Source organism: Coregonus clupeaformis, chromosome 7 (assembly GCF_020615455.1).
Source record: "Coregonus clupeaformis isolate EN_2021a chromosome 7, ASM2061545v1, whole genome shotgun sequence".
NCBI lineage: Eukaryota > Metazoa > Chordata > Actinopteri > Salmoniformes > Salmonidae > Coregonus > Coregonus clupeaformis.
The window spans coordinates 3,127,706-3,142,705 of record NC_059198.1 but is presented as its reverse complement, the minus strand read 5'-3'; the positions used below and the strand labels follow the sequence as shown (position 1 = coordinate 3,142,705).

Genomic DNA, 15,000 nt, shown 5'->3' with positions numbered 1-15,000 from the left:
TCCGCAGAGGAAGGAGAGCCAGCAGGCCAGAGGTGGATGAACGCAATGCCCTCGTTTGGGTGTAGGGACTGATCAGAGCCCGAAGGTACAGAGGTGCCGTTCCCCTCACTGCTCCATAGGCAAGCACCATGGTCTTGTAGCGGATGCGAGCTTCAACTGGAAGCCAGTGGAGTGTGCGGAGGAGGGGGGTGACGTGAGAGAACTTGGGAAGGTTGAACACCAGACGGGCTGCGGCATTCTGGATGAGTTGTAGGGGTTTAATGGCACAGGCAGGGAGGCCAGCCAACAGCGAGTTGCAGTAGTCTATGCACTATGTCTCCTGAGTCTGTCACCGTCCCCACCTCTGTCGACCCCAACCACATCTGTCTCCCCTAGCCTCCAGTCCCCATCCGCCCAGGTTGAGGTGGGCTGACTGAGCAAGGGGAAATTACACAACCAGCTTTGAGAGAACCCACACAGGATTATGGTTGGGGATTAAGGCCTGTCCAGGGCACGCAGGTAGAGTATGGACAACATAGGCAGGCTGAAGAAGGTGTATCAGCAGTGCAGTTAGGTCTAGCAAACTAACAGAACAGAGGTGTATGCCCTGAGGACCGCAGCCCTCTACCTCAGTATCAGGACCACAGCCCTCTACCTCAGTATCAGGACCGCAGCCCCCTAACTCAGTATCAGGACCACAGCCCTCTACCTCAGTATCAGGACCGCAGCCCTCTACCTCAGTATCAGGACCGCAGCCCCCTACCTCAGTATCAGGACCGCAGCCCTCTACCTCAGTATCAGGACCGCAGCCCTCTACCTCAGTATCAGGACCGCAGCCCTCTACCTCAGTATCAGGACCGCAGCCCTCTACCTCAGTATCAGGACCGCAGCCCTCTACCTCAGTATCAGGACCGCAGCCCTCTACCTCAGTATCAGGACCGCAGCCCTCTACCTCAGTATCAGGACCGCAGCCCTCTACCTCAGTATCAGGACCGCAGCCCCCTACCTCAGTATCAGGACCGCAGCCCCCTACCTCAGTATCAGGACCGCAGCCCTCTACCTCAGTATCAGGACCGCAGCCCCCTACCTCAGTATCAGGACCGCAGCCCTCTACCTCAGTATCAGGACCGCAGCCCCCTACCTCAGTATCAGGACCGCAGCCCTCTACCTCAGTATCAGGACCGCAGCCCCCTACCTCAGTATCAGGACCGCAGCCCTCTACCTCAGTATCAGGACCGCAAACTAGACACTCTAATGCAGTCCTTCTCAAATAGTGGGGGCTCGGAGCGATGCCAGGGGGGGTGCGTGTGACCCCGGGAAACATGCTTTTTTTTGCCGCAGGGAGTAGGGTTTTTTTGCACCGAACAAGAGCACACAGCACAGAGCAGGAGATATGAAGTGCAGATAACAAACCCTTAAGAGACACCATGGAAACATACTTAACAGGGATGAAAAGAAAGGCGGAGAGAGACGGAGATAATGAGACAAACGTAAGTCTCCCGAAAGCTAAGACGAGGAAATATGACGAAGCGTATGTAGCGCTTGGCTTCACTGTGACTACGGTGGGAGACGTTGGCAGCGGACAGCATGAAGCCAAATAAATTAAGGCGTCACTTAAAAACATTACACCCCAATCACGCTGATAAGCCGCTTGAGTTTTTTCAGCAAAAACGTGCCGAATATTGCCAACAATCGTCCCGCTTTGTGAATGCTACTTCAGTAAACCAGCGAGCACTGTTAGCATCATATAAGGTGGCGTACCAAATTGCTCAGTGCAACAAAAAAAAACACTCCATAGCAGAGGAGCTGATACTGTCTGCCATGCTGGATGACGCAAGTGCTGCAAAAAAAAAAAACTATCCCTCTGTCCAATGACACTGTCGCCAGACGTATATATAAATGTAAATATACGTTTTGACATGACAAACTCCCTGTGTGAGGATCTACTTTTTTTGTAAATATGTCAGAGACAGAGCCACAGCTGAAGAGCTATTCAAAATGCTGGACTGCTTCCTGACTGAGAATGGGCTAAAGTGGGAGAACTGCATTGGTGTTTGCAGTGATGGTGCACAGACCATGGCAGGGATGAGAAAAGGACTTTGGGCACTCATCAAGAAGGCCTCACCTAATGCTGAGTGGACACACTGTGTTATACACAGAGAAGCACTGGCATCAAGGCACCTTTCCTCTGAATTAAGTGAGGTTATGACTGACATTGTAGGTGTAGTCAATTTTATAAAGACCAGACCACTAAAAAACAAGAGTCTTCTCTGCTATCTGTGAGGAGATGGGAGCTGAACATCAAGCTGTGCTGTTTCACAGTGAAGCAAGGTGGCTGTCACGAGGAAAAGTCTTGTCCCAAGTTTTTGAGCTCAGAGAGCAGATAAGAATGTTTTCGGAGCAGGAGCACAAGTATGACCTCGCAGAAAAATTTAGTGATGAGAACATCCTGGCAAAACTGGCCTACCTGAGTGACATATTTGGAAAGCTAAATGAACTAAATCTACAGCTTCAAGGGAAAGATAAACACCTCCCTCAGGTCACAGACAAGATCAGCTCTTTCACTCAAAAGCTTGCAATGTGGGGCAGGCGACTTGATGAAGGAAATACTCATTAATTCGAGAACCTGCATGAATTTGTTGACACTACTGACTATGATGCCACCTCAGTGATTCCATATATTAAGGAGCATATTTCATCACTGATGGGATTCTTTAAAAAGTACTTCCCTGAAAACAGTTCCCAATATGACTGGGTGAGAGATCCTTTCAATGCACCAGCTCCAACTGGTTTCAGCTCTGCAGAGGAGGACCAGTTCATTGATATGACGTCTGACTCCACATTGAGACTGAGGTTCACATCACAGACACTGAGTGAATTCTGGCTGAGTGTAGAGAGGCAGTATCCACTCTTAGGGCAGAGGGCCATGGGCATTCTACTTCCTTTTGCAACATCTTATCTTTGTGAGACTGGCTTCTCTGCTGTTGCTGCACTGAAGACCAAGTACAGGTCCCAGCTAAACATTGAGCAGGAGCTGAGAGTTGCAGTATCATGCTTCAAACCCTGCTTCGAAAAGCTGTGCACTGCAAAACGTGCTCATTGTAGCCATTAATCCTGACTTCCTCATTTTGATTTTTTAAAAATCAGCACAAGGACATTTCTAAGTGACCCCAAACTTTTGAACGGTTGTGTATATCTATAAATCATAAAACAGTTTGACAACCCTGTTTGTAAGCTTTTAAATTATATTAATCTCAACCGTTTATCTTTTCCAGTGGTGAAGCCATGGATGTCTCATGGCATGGTGGGGTATGCAAAATAGGTCAACTTTGAGCACCTTTATCTCTTGAATGTTTTGTCATTCAGGTCCAACAAGTCACTTTCTGAGCACTTCTACAATGGGCAATTATGTATGGACGGTTTCATTGAAACCAAAAGGGGTTGCTGTCAAAAAGTGATTAAATTCAAATGTATTTACCATACTGCATTATGCAAAGACCAGTCCAAATACATACATACACACACACACATATCATGCATTCACATACACATACAGTACAGAGAATAGGGAAAATAGCTTTATCTGACTAGCAAATTCACTTTGCATTCAACTGACCTGACTTCCATCTGGCCTAGTAGCAGCTATAGTGTGTGTCTAGTGTATGTATCTCTACAGTGTGTGTGTGTGTGTGTGTGTGTGTGTGTGTGTGTGTGTGTGTGTGTGTGTGTGTGTGTGTGTGTGTGTGTGTGTGTGTGTGTGTGTTTGTGTGTGCATGCGCGTAGTCTGTGTACATATGCGTGTGTGTTTTGGGCGAATATCCAGAACCTGCTTTACAGGAAGAGAACACTTCCTGATCTGAGAGAGCCTCAATAGAAAGGGACGTACCACCCTGGTCAAACACAGGTAACACTACATATTTAACTTAACAATTCATCCAAAAGCAATGAGGGACCAAATCAGAACTCAACACAACACAGGATCATTTTATGTAGTTTTTGAAACACTGGCCTCTGGAGATTGAAAGCAGCTGAAATCAGTCTGCCTCACAGTAAGGCTAAGAGAACCAGTCGATGAGCAAACACACACACACACACACACACACAAACACACACACACAAGCAGGTGGAAGCAGCAACAAGAGTGACAGGCGCCTTTATCCGTGGCACCTGCAGGAGGTTGTCATAGTGACAGGTGAGTAGGAGAGCTGCAGATTTAGACGTTCATCCACGTTCTCCAAAGTGTTTTTGTTGCTCCTGCTGCTCTGTATCATTCTATTTCTCCAAACGTCACATTTAGAAGTTAAGGGTGAAGTTTAGGCACTCATTCCATATGGTAAAGGTAAGGGTTAAGGTTTGGGATAGGGTTAAAACATTAAGTTTAGGCACTCATTCCATATGGTAAAGGTAAGGGTTAAGGTTTGGGATAGGGTTAAAACATTAAGTTTAGGCACTCATTCCATATGGTAAAGGTAAGGGTTAAGGTTTGGGATAGGGTTAAAACATTAAGTTTAGGCACTCATTCCATATGGTTAAGGTAAGGGTTAAGGTTTGGGATAGAGTTAAAAACAAAAATAAAACAACTGATCCAGAGTCATTGGATTACGCCCATCCACAACACCCTGGCAAAACCCAAGCCTACCTGATGGTAATAACGCTCACTGTTGCCCCTAGTGGCCGGTTCTGAAGGCATTTCCCAACATCCTCAGGACATGGATAGACGTCCAATTTCGATGTCAATCTTGAACGACCTGGCTGGTGTGTGTGTGCGTGCACATGCACACTAAGCGATAAGTGTGGACACACACAAAACACCCACCCACACACACACACTCCCCTGCCCTTGACCATCACACAGGGGAGGCCTCCATATGCATACTGAACACAGATACCATCCTACACACTGGTTGTTAAAAGAAGCAGTCGTGACTTGTTTCCTTAAGGCTGAGTACTGAGTCAGTCAGTCAGAGATGGCTGGCCAGAGCCTCAAGCTGAATGTATTTAGACTTGGAGAGAACCTACAGCCCTGCAGCTCAACCTGAAAAGCTGAAAAGCTCAATACACATAGTTGATAGAAGTACCCATGATGCTAACCTCATCCCCAGGCATTGGGAAGAAGTGTCTGGGAACGAGTTTACCGTAACACAGACACACATGCGCATTAACGCACGTACATGCAAACACACAGACACACACACCCACACGCACACACACACACTCATCCCCCCACACACACCATCACCCCCTATCCCCCACACATTCACACTCAGAGACAGTTCATATGTGTTCTCATTAGCATACTGTACCTACTTACCAACAAATCTCCAGTGTAGTTAGAGTAAAAAGTCTAGTGACAGCAGTGATGTCTTTAATTAGCCAAAACACTAAAAGCCAGGGGAGATTTATACCGTCAGTTGCAGAGTTTTTATTGCTCTTATTGAGTTTGGTAATGCCAAATTCAAGATGCTGTCCTGCCCTTTATAAAGTATACTGCTTCAGTCTCCCTAAGGCAGGCTGCCACACACACGCAGGCAGGCTCGCACACGAATACACACACAGAACACAGAACACAGAACACACACACAGAACACAGAACACACACACAGAACACACACTCAGACACGTCTCTTCGCAGATTACGGTATAATACAGTATGTCCTCTATGTAATGTGGTGAGATAATGCAAACCGCTTAGCATTGTTAATGTATGCCAGAAAAAGGCACAGTGGTTTAGAGGGTTGGGACTGAGGGAGAAGGGGAGATGGACAGAGAGGGGGAGAGAGAGAAAGAGAGAGAGAGAGAACTACAAGACAAAATACAAACCCTCTAACCCAAAAAGGCCTGTGGTGTTGATGATCTCCTCAATGAAATGATCAAATATACAGACCACAAATTCCAATTGGCTATACTTAAACTCATTACTCATACTTTAACATCATCCTTAGCTCTGGCATCTTCCCCAATATTTGGAACCAAGGACTGATAACCCCAATCCACAAAAGTGGAGACAAAATGTGACCCCAATAACTACCATGGGATATGCGTCAACAGCAGCCTTGGGAAAATCCTCTGCATTATAATTAACAGCAGACTCGTACATTTCCTCAGTGAAAACAATGTACTGAGCAAATGTCAAATTGGGTTTTTACCAAATTACTGTATGACAGACCACGTATTCACCCTACACACCCTAATTGACAAACAAACAAAACAAAACAAAGGCAGTCTTGTCATGCTTTGTTGATTTCCAAAAAGCTTTTGACTCAATTTGGCATGAGGGTCTGCTATACAAATTGATGGAAAGTGGTGTTGGGCGAAAAACATACGACATTATAAAATCCATGTACACAAACAACAAGTGTGTGGTAAAAAATTGGCAAACAACACACACATTTCTTTCCACAGGGCCGTGGGGTGAGACAGGGATGCAGCCTAAGCCCCACCCTCTTCAACATATATATCAACGAATTGGCGAGGGCACTAGAACAGTCTGCAGCACCCGGTCTCCCCCTACTAGAACCTGAAGTCAAATGTCTGTTCGCTGGATTACATTTACATTTTAGTCATTTAGCAGACGCTCTTATCCAGAGCGACTTACAGTTAGTGAGTGCATACATTTTCATACTGGCCCCCCGTGGGAATCGAACCCACAACCCTGGCGTTGCAAGCGCCATGCTCTACCAACTGAGCTACACGGGACAATGATCTGGTGCTTCTGTCCCCAACCAAGGAGGGCCTACAGCAGCACCTAGATCTTCTGCACAGATTCTGTCAGACCTGGGCCCTGACAGTAAATCTCAGTAAGAGAAAAATAATGGTGTTCCAAAAAAGGTCCAGTTGCCAGGACCACAAATACAAATTCCATCTAGACACCGTTGCCCTAGAGCACACAAAAAACAATACATACCTCAGACTAAACATCAGCGCCACAGGTAACTTCCACAAAGCTGTGAACGATCTGAGAGACAAGGCAAGAAGGGCCTTCTATGCCATCAAAAGGAACATAAAATTCGACATACATTTTAGCAGACGCTCTTATCCAGAGCGACTTACAGTTAGTGCATACATTTTTCATACTGGCTCCCCGTGGGAAACGAACCCACAACCCTGGTGTTGCAAGCACCATGCTCTACCAACTAAGCTACAGGGGACCTACCATACCAATTAGGATCTGGCAAAAAATACTTGAATCAGTTATAGAACCCATTGACCTTTATGGTTGTGAGGTTTGGGGTCCGCTCACCAACCAATAATTCACAAAATGGGACAAACACCAAATTGAGACTGCATGCAGAATTCTGCAAAAATATCCTCAGTGTACAACGTAAAACACAAAATAATGCATGCAGAGCAGAATTAGGCCGATACCCGCTAATTATCAAAATCCAGAAAAGAGCCGTTAAATTCTACAACCAATTAAAAGGAAGCGATTCCCAAACCTTCCATAACAAAGCCATCACCTACAGAGAGATTAACCTGGAGAAGAGTCCCCTAAGAAAGCTGGTCCTGGGGCTCTGTTCACAAACACAAACAGACTCCACAGAGCCCCAGGATAGCAACACAATTAGACCCAACCAAATCATGAGAAAACAAAAAGATAATTCATTCCAATGTGTCAAGTAACTAACAAAAAAACTGAGCAAACTATAATGCTATTTGGCCCTAAACAGAGAGTACACAGTGGCAGAATACCTGACCAGGGCTATGTGCACACTGCCCACAAAATGAGGTGGAAACTGAGCTGCACTTCCAAACCTCCTGCAAAATGTATGACCATATTAGAGACACATATTTCCCTCAGATTACACAGACCCACAAAGAATTTGAAAACAAACTGGATTTTGATAAACTCCCATATCTATTGTGTGAAATACCACAGTGTGCCATCACAGCTGCAAGATTTGTGACCTGTTGCCACAAGAAAAGGGCAACCAGTGAAGAACAAACACCATTGTAAATATAAAAATATATTTAGGTTTATTTATCTTCCCTTTCATACCTTAACGTTTTGCACATCGTTACAACACTGTATATAGACATAATATTACATTTGAAATGTCGTTATTCTTTTGGAACTTCTGAGTGTAATGTTTACTGTTAATTTTTATTGTTTATTTCACTTTTGTTTATTATCTACTTCACTTGCTTTGGCAATGTTAACATACGTTTCCCATGCCAATAAAGGCCTTAAATTGAAGAAAACATTTTGAGAGAGAGAGACAGGGAGAGACAGAGAGAGAGAGAAAGAGAGAGACGGCGATAAATAGAGAGAGAAAAAGAAACAGAGAAGAGAGCGATAGAGAGAGAGAGGCTAAGGCTATGGATCAATCCCCCCCCCTCCTCCCTCTCTGCGAGGTCAGGCCATACAGTCACCATGCAGGATGCAGATCAATAAGAGCTCATATTCAGGCTTACCGTGAGACTTCAGTGGCATTCAATCTGCTGCCTCTGGCCTGGGCTGCAACACTGTCTGCCCTCACTGACACTCACAGCCAGGCCATGGATCATGGTGAGGCTTTAGAGGCCTGCATGGGAGAGAGAGACACATAGGTTGTAGTGAGGGAGAGCACTAGAAGGTATACAATCATTTTACTGTCACACACACACAGCACATCGGTAGCACTCTGATTTGCGTGTAAACCCTGTCCCCCACGCCACTCTCTCAAGCAGCAGACAGACTGCAGTTCTGTGAATGAACAGGGACTCATACAATATTAATGTGCTGAACTTGTCTCCAACACAAACACATGGATGAATGACAAAACTTCACTGATCCCTTCACTAACCCCATTCACCACAGAGAGAGTGAGAGCAGAGAGAACAGAGACTGAGGTGTTCAGGTAAGGAGAGAACAAACGGTGACTGAACTCTGTTTCCAGCTAGTTACCAGTGTAGCGACATTGTAAATGCTTCTACCACAAAAACCCATAAAGATGTATGTGTAATGACAGGATTATAGCACAATTGATGTCAATGAGATACAGCAGAGACATGAGCTCACACAGTGCCTCAATTCCTCTGTCTCCCTAGTCATTATTGAAACCAACATAGGTCCCCTGTAGCTCAGTTGGTAGAGCATGGTGCTTGCAACGCCAGGGTTGTGGGTTCGTTTCCCACGGGGGGCCAGTATGAAAATGTATGCACTCACTAACTGTAAGTCGCTCTGGATAAGAGCGTCTGCTAAATGACTCAAATGTAAATGTAAACATCAGTATCTGTCTCCCTATTCATTGTTGAAACCAACATCAGTATGAAAAATCATATAGAATGAGATATTTTCACCTTAAATTGTCCATGTCTGGCTCAGTTTCAGAAGGAACAGAAGGATATGCTATTATTACAAGCAAAGATTAGCTGGGCCTATACCTAGCTGATTCATCACTGTATCTATGTGATACCTAGCCAATAATTGCTCATAATATTACTAAATGGAGACCTGCGAGCACTGCTTAACAGCTCAGAGCCTATAGACAACGAGCCCTAGCCTATATCTGCTTGCTGCAAATGATATGTCAGTTAATAACATGAAACCATGACATAAACACTGTAGCATAAACAAAGACGTGCATTCATATGCAGATAAATAGGCTAGGCTATACGCTACTGTATGTGTAACGTTACAGCCTAGGCTACAATTGCCTACCGCTCCCATTTTAGATGGTTGCAATGTATCAGCACCGTTACACTGTAACATTGTAGGTTAACCTCTGTAGCGGACATATTAAACAGGTTGGAGTCACATCCCCACTTTGGCTTTGTCTGTCCACATCTGTAGAAGGCTTCTCTCTGCTTGCTCTCTTCCGTGTCAAATATAGTAGACCCACCCGACTGAATGGATTGGAGGATACAGCCATTGCCAAAAAAAATGCTCTCTGAGAGAGAAAGCAAGGCATATTACAATATAGGCTATTATTACGGGCGATATCAATCTTACCGTATCGACGGTTCATTTCATCCACATCGGGCGTGTTTGACGCTGTCGCTGATGCACGCTGTAACTAATCCTGGATTTCCCACAATCAATCTGCGTATAGTATAGCAGCCTACATTCGTGATGATGAGCGCTGAATGTGAAGCCCAGCGACAGCCCTATACAGTGAGAAAAAATTATTCTCTGTTATCCAAGGGAAAAATAATCCAATCGGATCCGATGGCAGAACGCCTAATGGGCATCTGATCTCTAGCCTATACACTCTGGGATTGATTAAAATGTTGGAGGCTGGAGACCAGATATTTGTTTTGGTGATCATACGACACACCCACATTGTATAACGCTGTCTTTATACGACCTTGCAGCACCATATAGTCTACTTTACAATACTGAATTCATACATCAAATAATATGTATATTTTATGATATTGCAGCAGAAGAGTCAGAAGTGCATCATTATGAAGTGATGGTGGTGAATATCCTGAATTGTAATCACAGGCATCAGTTATGGTTTACAACATTTTGACAACACTTTTGCAAGCTCCCTTCTATAGGAAAGCAAGGGTGGGAGGGAGGGAGGGAGGGAGGGAAGGATCCATTCTCAAAGTATTTAAATAGGGCCCAGATCTCACACAAAGTTATTCTGTGGTTCAGAAGTCATGGGACTAAATGGGATAGTCATGGGACAACCCCTGGCCCCTAACCCTCGCCTAGACACTTGTGTAGATCTGAAAGGATTGAATAGGCGTAAGCAATGTGGCTTTTCTTAGGGCTAGGTGGAGCTAATAGACCCACTTATTTCCTACACCTATCCTATTATTTCAGCTCTACACCAGTTCCTAGGGTGGGAGAGGTTAGTGGTTGTTTCTGAACAAAGGCCATCTTGTGGAGAGAAACATCTATTTCTGTTTGGAAGGGAAATGTGGCCATCTAGTGGATATGTACAGTAAACAAGTGAAAATGCATCTATTTCTGTAGAGGTATCTGTCATTGTCACGTCAAATGCACTGACATTCTGTAAAAAAAATAATGGTTGACTTTTAATACTCTCCTGAATTGAATGAATCGAAATTAAATTGACCCCAACAATGTTTCCAGCTGGGCTCCTTCAAGTCTCTTTCTGGTGTAACATAGGAACACAGTGACACCCAGTGGTATTTATTGCTGGAACAAATTTGTGCTGTGAGGTACTGAACTGATAAGAGGGTAGAACAGGAGAGAGGGAGATAAAGAAAAAGTGTAAGGGGTTAAAATAACAGAGAGAGAGAGAGAGAGAGAGAGAGAGAGAGAGAGAGAGAGAGAGAGAGAGAGCAAGAAGGGCTTTCTATGCCATCAAAAGGAACATACAATTTGACATACCAATTAGGATCTGGCTAAAAATACTTGAATCAGTTATAGAACCCATTGCCCTTTATGGTTCTGAGGTCTGGGGTCCGCTCACCAACCAATAATTCACAAAATGGGACAAACACCAAATTGAGACTCTGCATGCAGAATTCTGCAAAAACATCCTCCGTGTACAACGTAAAACACCAAATAATGCATGCAGAGCAGAATTAGGCCAATACCCGCTAATTATCAAAATCCAGAAAAGAGCCGTTAAATTCTATAACCACTTAAAAGGAAGTGATTCCCAAACCTTCCATAACAAAGCCATCACCTACAGAGAGATGAACTTGGAGAAGAGTCCCCTAAGTAAGCTTGTCCTGGGCCTCTGTTCACAAACACAAACAGACCCCACACAGCCCCAGGACAAAAACAACAACAACAACAACAACACAATTAGACCCAACCAAATCATGAGAAAACAAAAAGAGAATTACTTGACACATTGGAAAGAACAAACAAAAAAACAGAGCAAACTAGAATGCTATTTGGCCCTAAACAGAGAGTACACAGTGGCAGAATACCTGACCACTGTGACTGACCCAAACTTAAGGAAAGCTTTGACTATGTACAGACTCAGTGAGCATAGCCTTGCTATTGAGAAAGGCCGCCGTAGGCAGACCTGGCTCTCAAGAGAAGACAGGCTATGTGCACACTGCCCACAAAATGAGGTGGAAACTGAGCTGCACTTCCTAACCTCCTGCCAAATGTATGACCATATTAGAGACACATATTTCCCTCAGATTACAGCGATCCACAAAGAATTCGAAAACAAACCCAATTTTGATAAACTCCCTTATCTACTAGGTGAAAAACCACACAGTGTGCCATCACAGCTGCAAGATTTGTGACCTGTTGCCACAAGAAAAGGGCAACCAGTGAAGAACAAACACCATTGTAAATACAACCCATATTTATGTTTATTTATTTTCCCATTTGTACTTTAACTATTTGCACATTGTTACAACACTGTATATATACATAATATGACATTTGAAATGTCTTTATTCTTTTGAAACTTCTGAGTGTAATGTTTACTGTTAATATTTATTGTTTATTTCACTTTTGTTTACTATCTACTTCACTTGCTTTGGCAATGTTAACACACGTTTCCCATGCCAATAAAGCCCTTAAATTGAATTGAAATTGAAATTGAATTGAGAGAGAGAGAGAGAGAGAGAGAGAGAGAGAGAGAAATGAGTGAGATGGGGACAGAACAAATACAAGTTCAGAATGATGAAAGGGGAGCGATAGGCAAGAAGTGGGAGTGGGAGAGACAGAGAGAGTAAGATACAGAGAGAGACAGATTCACAGGGACTCACAGAGAGAGAGAGAAATAGAGAGACTCACAGAGACTCACAGAGAAAGACAGTGAGAGAGAGAGACTCACAGGGACTCACAGAGAAAGAGGCAAGAGAGAAGAAAGTGAGGGACTAGTTAATAATTGATATGGGCGCTGGTCCCAGACTCAGTTCTGGTTTCACCAGAAGATCCCTCTATCTCCCTCACACAAAGCCAGCAGTGATTCACATCAAAGCAGTCCAGCCTCCTGCTGCTAAGCTGAAAGGCCAGAGCTCCCATTGCCTCTCTGCTGCTTTAATAACGCATCCTTTATCAAGTTCATAAACCAAACTATTACTGCAGAGTGCTCGGCCATTTAATAACTTCAAAGAAGTAGAGAGAGCCACCTCTGTTGCCTCCTCCTTTGAACATTCAAATGAGATTGTGGGGTAGAGGTCATGTGTGCGCACTCGTGTGTGTGTGTGAGCACATGCATGCCTGTGCGTGTATGTGTTCTTGCTGTCTCTATGCCTGCTCAGCTTTTCATGTCTCTATCTGCATCTGTGTCCTGTGACTGCGGGAAGAGAGACACAGAGAGAGAGAGAGAGAGAGAGAGAGAGAGAGAGAGAGAGAGAGAGAGAGAGAGAGAGAGAGAGAGAGAGAGAGAGAGAGAGAGAGAGAGAGAGAGAGAGAGCGAGAGAGAGAGAGAGAGAGAGAGAGAGAGAGAGAGAGAGAGAGAGAGAGATAGCAGGAGAGAGAGAGAGAGAGAGAGAGAGAGAGAGAGAGAGAGAGAGAGAGGGAGAGAGAGAGAGAGAGGGAGACAGAGATAGCGAGACAGAGAGAGAGAGAGAGAGAGAGAGAGACAGAGAGAGAGAGAGAGTGAGAGAGAGAGAGAGAGGGAGACAGAGAAGCGAGAGAGAGAGAGAGAGAGAGAGAGAGAGAGAGAGAGAGAGAGAGAGAGAGAGAGAGAGAGAGAGAGAGACAGAGAGACAGAGAGACAGAGAGACAGAGAGAGGGAGACAGAGAGAGAGAGAGAGAGAGAGAGAGAGAGAGAGAGAGAGAGAGAGAGAGAGAGAGAGAGAGAGAGAGAGAGAGAGAGAGAGAGAGAGAGAGACAGAGAGAGAGAGAGAGAGAGAGAGAGAGAGAGAGAGAGAGAGAGAGAGAGAGAGAGAGAGAGAGAGAGAGACATCAAAGCTCAGTCACAGTGTTTGGAGATCACAAGGCCTTCCGTGCTGCATCTGTCTCAGACACACTACTACTGAAACACAGCAGTGATGAACAACAAAGATGGCCGCCTTATCTGGCCACTGATGGACGCAGATGTCTCGCCTCTCTCTTCTCACTCTCCCCTCTGTTCTGTGCTGCGGGGCACCACCACGGCTGACCAATCAATAGCCACCGCTCAGCGTTCGGTGAAAAGTACACAGAAGTGCTGCATACTGGCACTTTGTCTTTTTCTTTTCAAGGCAGCCCTTTCTTTGTTGTGTGTTAATGACTAAACGTTTTGATCTTAAAAGACAGGGGCTGGGGTTGGGCGATGTGTACAACGAGAGATGGGGTTGGTTGTTTAGGCAGAGGTGGGTGGACGGGGAGGGGGCAGTACCTTTTCATGTTACCTTTACTCTGCTATAGGGATTTATAATGAATGTCAGCACTGATAACAAAGCTCATTTGCATATCCTAATCTCCATCTCTGGGTTTTCTGATCAGGTGGAAGGACTGCTCTGTTCTCTCCCTCCCTCCTCCTCTTTTCCCTCCAGTTCACTTTGAAAGCCATTTGAAGTGCACTGCACTGCCAGAGTTCAAATAACCAGGAACGTGTGCATGCCGCAGCCGAGCTGCCTGCCACTGATTTGTTTAAAAGAGGAGAGGAGAATGGGGGGAGGAGGGGAGGAGGGGAAATGTAGGTGAGGAGAGGGAAGTATACTTTGTGTACATTTTGGAACTCATCTGGCCTGAGATGATACAGCTTCCTATCATTTGCTATAATTCATACGTATTTCTATTCTATTCCATTCCATTCTATTAAATTCTATTATATTCTATCCTATTATATTATAGGTTATATATTCATGTACTTCTGAATTCCAAACTCAGGTGGGTATGATAACTTTTGGCCGGCCATGGCTCGTGCTGATAGATAAGAGGATTAGTACCCTGTTACTTTGGTCAAAAGTTATCATTAAAGAGCAGGAGGCTGAGAAACATGTGCACACACACACACACACACACACACACACACACACACACACACACACACACACACACACACACACACACACACACACACACACACACACACACACACACACACACACACACACACACACACACACACACACACACACACACACACACACACACACACACACACACACACATACTCTTCAACTGCAAATCAGCTCTACCTTTCACCTTTCACTATA

General features: G+C 44.8%; 1 protein-coding gene across 3 annotated transcripts in view; it reads right to left on the bottom strand.

Moving 5' to 3' along the window:
- LOC121568781 (testis-expressed protein 2-like) overlaps positions 1-10,176 on the bottom strand; it is a 41,509-nt gene extending 31,333 nt beyond the window's left edge. For all 3 annotated transcript variants that reach the window (XM_045221055.1, XM_045221056.1, XM_045221057.1), the window contains exons 1-2: positions 9,911-10,176; positions 8,392-8,501 (exon numbers count right to left, since the gene is read on the bottom strand). The gene's annotated coding sequence lies outside the window, so the exon portion shown is untranslated. The remainder of the gene's footprint in view (positions 1-8,391; positions 8,502-9,910) is intronic.
- Positions 10,177-15,000: the final 4,824 nt, after the last annotated feature.